Below are 6,000 nucleotides of genomic sequence, written 5' to 3'. Positions count from 1 at the left end.
ATGTTAATTACATCCTGTTATGAAATGATGGTGCAATTAACTGGGGGTCACCAATTTGCTATTCTGAATGACCCTCAGCTGACCTAAGAGGAACTAATTTATGATACATTTTAGCTTCTTAAATTTCCAGTCATGCACTACAAAGGTTGTTCCCTGCATTGCCGTGGTTTACGGCTTTTTCTTATATCTCAGAACCTGCAACCCCTGTAAATTACAAAACTTAAGGTTAGGTAAACTAGGGATCTTGCACTATTCTTGGGATCTTTTTCTTAAAATCAAAAGGTCACATAATTTGGGGACCATTTTGCACTTCTGCAGATTTAATTTCTGGTGCATTTTCCTAGCCCTTCATCTGATATAAATGACATTACCCTTCTTTGCTTTCAGTGAGTTTAGACCAGTGTATCTGGCCCTAATTTGCAGCCACACAGCCATTCATGACACTGAAGCTAATTCATTTGAAACTTAGCTTGCTTGCATTAAGGTGAATTTTGTGTTAAGTCTCTGACTCTGAGACCCTTAGTAAAATGCAGCCAACACCACACAGAAAAAAAAAAAATCAAGGAATCAAACAAACAGCACAATGCATCACTCTTCAACTTGGTACAAGAAGAGTGGTTATAAGGTAACTGTCACTTTGATTTTACAACATATGGGGAATTTCCTGTTGTTCAATAATGCATTGCACTTCTCTGTTGCTTTGCAGTCATTGAGCCTGATTTTGCCAGCCTTCAACACCCAGAATTCGAACTGACTTCATGTCTTATGGGAGGCTTTAAGCCCCAAACAGTGTGTTCCTACAGCTGAAAATTTCAAACCACATTAAAAATAACCTTGGTACCTCTCAACTCACTGACCTTCTAAAGCGTACATAAGGTAGAAAAGAAATTGAGTCATGAAGAGAACTCCTCATGGGAGGGGAGAAAAAGAATGGAAAAAACAGAACAGCATAAATTAGTATGTCTTCCATGACTGTTATGTTAGATCGGCAACTAGCAATTCCAGTCAAGAATCAGGGCCCCGCTGCAATACAAATATAATAGACAAATGGTCCAGCCCCAAAGTTCTTGGGCCCAGAGCAACAAAACTATTAGGCACTTAACTTTTTTGAGGCCTTACTGACCTTGACATCTTAAGCAGAGGTTAAGTAAGTGTCCAAATAACTGTGTGGATCTGGCTCTCAGGGTGTGTCCAGACAAGCGCATTTCCCCAGGGATAAACAGCAGTGGCTCATAGTTGGGCCGCTGCTACTTGTCCCCAGGGAATGTTCATGCACACGTGGTCTGGTGTGCGGCAAGTTACCCCGAGAGGGGTAGGGGAAGCTGCAGCCAGGGCTTGGGCTGGCCCCAGCAGCCTTACCTGGGATTCCTGGGGGCTTCCTGAGGCTCCAGTGTGTGGAGCCTGACCAACAGCCAAAGCGTGGTTCTGGTCAGCCGTGCTCTGGTTTTGGCAGCACACAGTGCCACTATGTGCACTGCCCTGCTTTTTTCAGATGCGTTTTTTTGACACTGAGATCTGCCAATGTGAAAGAAACCCCCACTGCACTGCAAATCAGCATGTGCAGCATTCCCCACATCACACGCTGCACATGTACACTCATCTGGATGCGCTCTCAGAGTCCAAGGGGCTCTTCATCCTGGAAAAAGAAACTGCTACAGCTATTCAGTTGTACTTATATCAAGGTGATTTAGATAAGCTATTCCCTTATGGGTAGTGGAATAACTATGCCAAGCAAAAATCATCTTTCCAAGGATATAACTGAATATACAAGAGGGCCTTTCCTGGTGTACTTGTTTTGGTAAAAAAAAAGAAAAAAAAATGAACGAAAGACTCAAACTCCTAAGCAAAATAGTTATACATCTTTTGGGTGTGGAGCTGAAAAGTTAGTCCTATTAAGGTCAATAGGAGTTACTGCCACCAGCAAAATGGGGATAATATTTGTCCATAAATATATATCCCCTCCGCGTTCATTTCTGTTCCACCTCTGAATTGCTCCTTCCCCAATTTTCTCCCGAATGGGTATTCTGCCTAGAGTGTTAAAAGCAAATGAGCTAACATATTTTAGTGTAATTTCTCTGATATTTCAGCACATACTGTTGGGGCCCAGGGAGTCCTCTCTAGCCTAGCTGCAGACAACACATTAGTCACAATTTTCTCACTAATACACCAACTCATTAGGGACATATTTCAGTTTGAATGGCTACCAGGCACAGTACATTCAAAGACGCAGAACAAAAATATGGAAACTTAAGTGACTGTTAGTTATTATAGAGCATTTTGGTAAACATTCATACAGCAGAGCACATTTCATTCTCTATTGTCTTCTGGCTGTCCCTTTAAATGAGGTATCATATGAAGATGTTACAGATCTGCCTTTGTGCTTCCAGTAGCATAAAGCACAAAAATGATATTCCCTGCACTGGTAGTCACTCAGAATGGCTCAATTCTGGATAATGTATTATGCACACAGCCAATAGAGCTTTGTGGCTTTCCACATCATGAGGTTTTTCTTTAATATTCAGAAGTGAATTATTCCTCAGTACTAACATCTCATTGCTGCAGCCTAACACATTCAAAACTCCATTGCCCTTAATAGAGATTTTCTATATTTTACCATGGGCAGATCGAGGATTTTTTTAAATGGGGGTGCAGGAACAATGACTGGGACTGCAGAGGTTTCTGCAACCCCACTCCCAGATTCCTGCCCCCACTGGAGTGGACAGACCATACCACTGGAGCAGCTGTTGGGGACTTAAATTCCCAAATCAGGTAAAAAAATCTCATCCTCTCCCCTACTTTTCCTCTCCTTGCTCAGCAGTTTGTCCCCTCCTGTTTCCCAAATCCCTGTCTACTGTTGCCACTGTCCCCAGCTGATACAGGGACAGAAAGAGCTCCAGATCTGTTTCTGCCCCACTCCAACCATATTTCATGGGAAGCCAGGATCAGCCAAAGACAGCAGCAGTGGTGGCAGGTAGGTTCCCTATCACCTAGCCTGCTTTCTGGGCTGGTGGGGACCAGTTGGAGCAGGACAGGAATAGACCAACCAGCGGCAGCAGCAGAGGGCAGCAGCAGTAACAGGCACAGGAGGGAGGAATGGGAAAGGTGCAAATTTTTATCTGCTTTGGAGATCGAAAAAAAAATCCCAGGCAGCCACATCTGCAACATGGTCCAAAAGGAGGGCATGACTGCACCAGTGCACCCCCTCACCCCCAGGTCTGCCCATTTATTTTACAGGTTGTGGATCAGGCCCTAAATGTGAAGAAGTGAGTATTTTCTGCAAATACTTTTGCCACCAACCCAATTTATTTCAGTGATAACAGTGCAGGACTAATGCACAAAAACATGCAGTTAAGTCCTACCAGCTGAAATAAACATAAAAACAGAGGAAATGAGAAAAAATAATGTTTGTGTGAATTGAAGGTTTCTTTTGTTTTCACTGGTTTTGCTACAGGCCAGTTTTTCATTTTACTATTTCCCCCGGATTTTTTTTTAATTCAATATTGTGACTTGGTTTCTAATAGAATTTTAGAAACTGATAGAAATTTCTTTTTTTTCATTAAAACTCCCAACCCCTGATTACCATGTACATAGGCCTTCCAACTAGGAACAAATCCAGCTACATAACTGCAAGGAAATGATAAACAAAAGGAAAAGAAACAGTAATCACCAGCAGCTAAAAAATAATTCTTTGCAAAATAGCTGTGTGGGATGAAAAAAAATCTCAAAAGATTTCATTTGGAAAAATGACAGCACTCATTACTAAATAGCAGGGACTGTCTTTACTGGATATAGTTAGAATTTTGGCCTCAAGAGTCATGAAATAAGTCATCCACTGGGGGCAGATCCAAGCAGACTTCTCTTAGTAAGGAGTCAATTGGAAGGCATAGCTGGAACAAATCAAATTTGCAAGAAGCAGCTGGATTTGAAAAACGGCTAGTGGATGTATTCACTCCCCTCTCAAACATATAAACATATTTGGCTGCATTTATGTGTGCCATTAATGCACACCAATAAACTCTGGAGCAGTTAGAGCCAGAGTCAACTGCTCCCAAGCACAGTGTCTACTAGGAATGTGAGAAGCTTCGGTCCCTAATTTGATTGGTTAGAGATTTGGCCCAATTTGGTGGCTGAGTCTCCAAATCCGAATTGAATCAGAAGGCCATTTAATCTCTCCAAATCAAATTGGAACCCTCCAAATCAATTCAGAGAGATTCGGAGAGATTTGGAGATTCAGACATAGAGACAGCTTTACATTTTTTTTCTACTTACCTCTAGGTAGCAGGGGCTCATGAGTGCTGCGATGCTGGGGCACATGGAATGTCCCACAGAAGCATGGGGGGCTCCCCAGTGCACTCAGCTGCAGGCCCATAAGTGGACCAGAAGCACTTCTGGTCCACTTCCGGGTCTGCTGGGGAGTGTACTACCCCCACCCCCACACCCTCTCGGCTTGGCGACTGGTGCCTCCTGGGTCTGGCGGGGGTTGGGGGGGCACCCAGGGTCGCCCTGCAGCTGATCGCCAAGCCAGGGGGGCACAGGGAGGGCTCCCCTGCATGCTCCCCAGCAAACCTGTAAATGGACCGGAAGTACTTCACCACCAAGCACATGGAGGGCCTCCCCCTGCCTGGACCCCTGGAAGGACTCCAGCACAGACCCGGCAGCCCTCTTGGGGGTGCGCATGAGCCCCCGATCTGCCTGCCAGCTGACAGGAGCTGGGTGCTGCCGGCTGGAACCAGCACTGAAGCCAGTAAGCCTGGCTTTGAAACTTGAAACATTTTGAATGGTTTGAAATGTTTCAAGCTCCCTTGTTTTGTTTTGAAGCTGTTTTGAAGGCTTTTGTTTTATTTTGATTTCATTGTTTCAAGCTTGAGACACTTCGAAACAGCTTTGAAATGAAACACCGGGCAAACTTTCACACAGCCCTAATATGCTTGTAGAAGATAGGGTTCTGAATGACGGCCAGCACAGCTTCATTGCAGGTAGGTCTCGTCTTACCAATCTCGTCTCCTTCTATGACCAGATAACTTGCCACCTGGATAAGAGAGAGAAGATCAACATTGTATACCTAGACTTCCAAAAGGCCTTTGATCTGGTATCCCATGATGTTCTCACAGGAAAATTGGAGGATTGTGGACTTAACTGCTCAACAGTTAAGTAGGTAGGAAACTGGCTGTGGGGTAGGACCCAGAGACTTCTAATGAATGGATCTGTGTCATCCTGGTGAGGAGTGGCCAGTATAAGACTAACCTCAGATCTACTAGGGCAAGGCCTTTTGGGAGAGGAATAGGGTCACGTGGTCCAATGTTCCAGAGTTCCTTATGTTGTCAGTCAGTCCCTACAAATGTAGGGAATATACTAAAACTACAGAAACTGTTCTATAAAGTAGTCTCAGAGCCCAGTGTCCTTGGAGGAAGAAGTTTTTCTTGTCTTCCCCAGACCTTTTCAGCATGAATTTTACTACCACACTGAAGCTGCTCTTCATCAAGATGGCAGGGTTAAATTTGGCACATAGTACATGAATGCATAGTGATCACTTCCAATAATCTGCTTTCTAGCCAACTAGTCCTGTGTCAATACATTTTGCACAACTAATGCTCTATTATTTGTTCTGAATGACATACCGAAGGCAGTTATGAAAATGGGCATCATCTTCTGCGATCAGCTATAGTATATCTAGAAAATGGCCTTGATTTCAGGCAAACTATGCAGACTTATCATGCCCCCTAAGTGCTGATTCTTGTCTGGCATAGACAAGGATTGCTTTTGCAATCATTCTCACATAAAAATGATTTTCTTCATGCCCTGTTTGTCTAGAGCTGTCAGTTATATCATTGACACCTAAAGCTACTTTGCATATTTAATCTACATGTACTACATGTTTGAGATGTAGCAGGAGGGGACTTGTTAAATCATGCAAAACAACTAATTAAGTCCATATTTTTAAACTGTATTATGCTGCCAGTCAGAATCTAAATGCTTGTATAAAGAAATCAAGCATAATGG

General features: G+C 43.4%; 1 long non-coding RNA gene across 1 annotated transcript in view; it reads right to left on the bottom strand.

Moving 5' to 3' along the window:
* Nucleotides 1–3,303: 3,303 nt before the first annotated feature.
* The window catches only part of LOC132244635 (uncharacterized), a 45,621-nt gene continuing 42,924 nt past the window's right edge, over nucleotides 3,304–6,000 (bottom strand). Inside the window, exon 4 of the long non-coding RNA XR_009456315.1 lies at nucleotides 3,304–5,029. This is a non-coding gene — a long non-coding RNA (uncharacterized LOC132244635). The remainder of the gene's footprint in view (nucleotides 5,030–6,000) is intronic.

The sequence above is a fragment of the Alligator mississippiensis genome, chromosome 13, assembly GCF_030867095.1.
Source record: "Alligator mississippiensis isolate rAllMis1 chromosome 13, rAllMis1, whole genome shotgun sequence".
Classification (NCBI taxonomy): Eukaryota; Metazoa; Chordata; order Crocodylia; family Alligatoridae; genus Alligator; species Alligator mississippiensis.
Note: the sequence above shows the minus strand (reverse complement) of the source record. Positions and strands in the feature narration are given on the sequence as shown.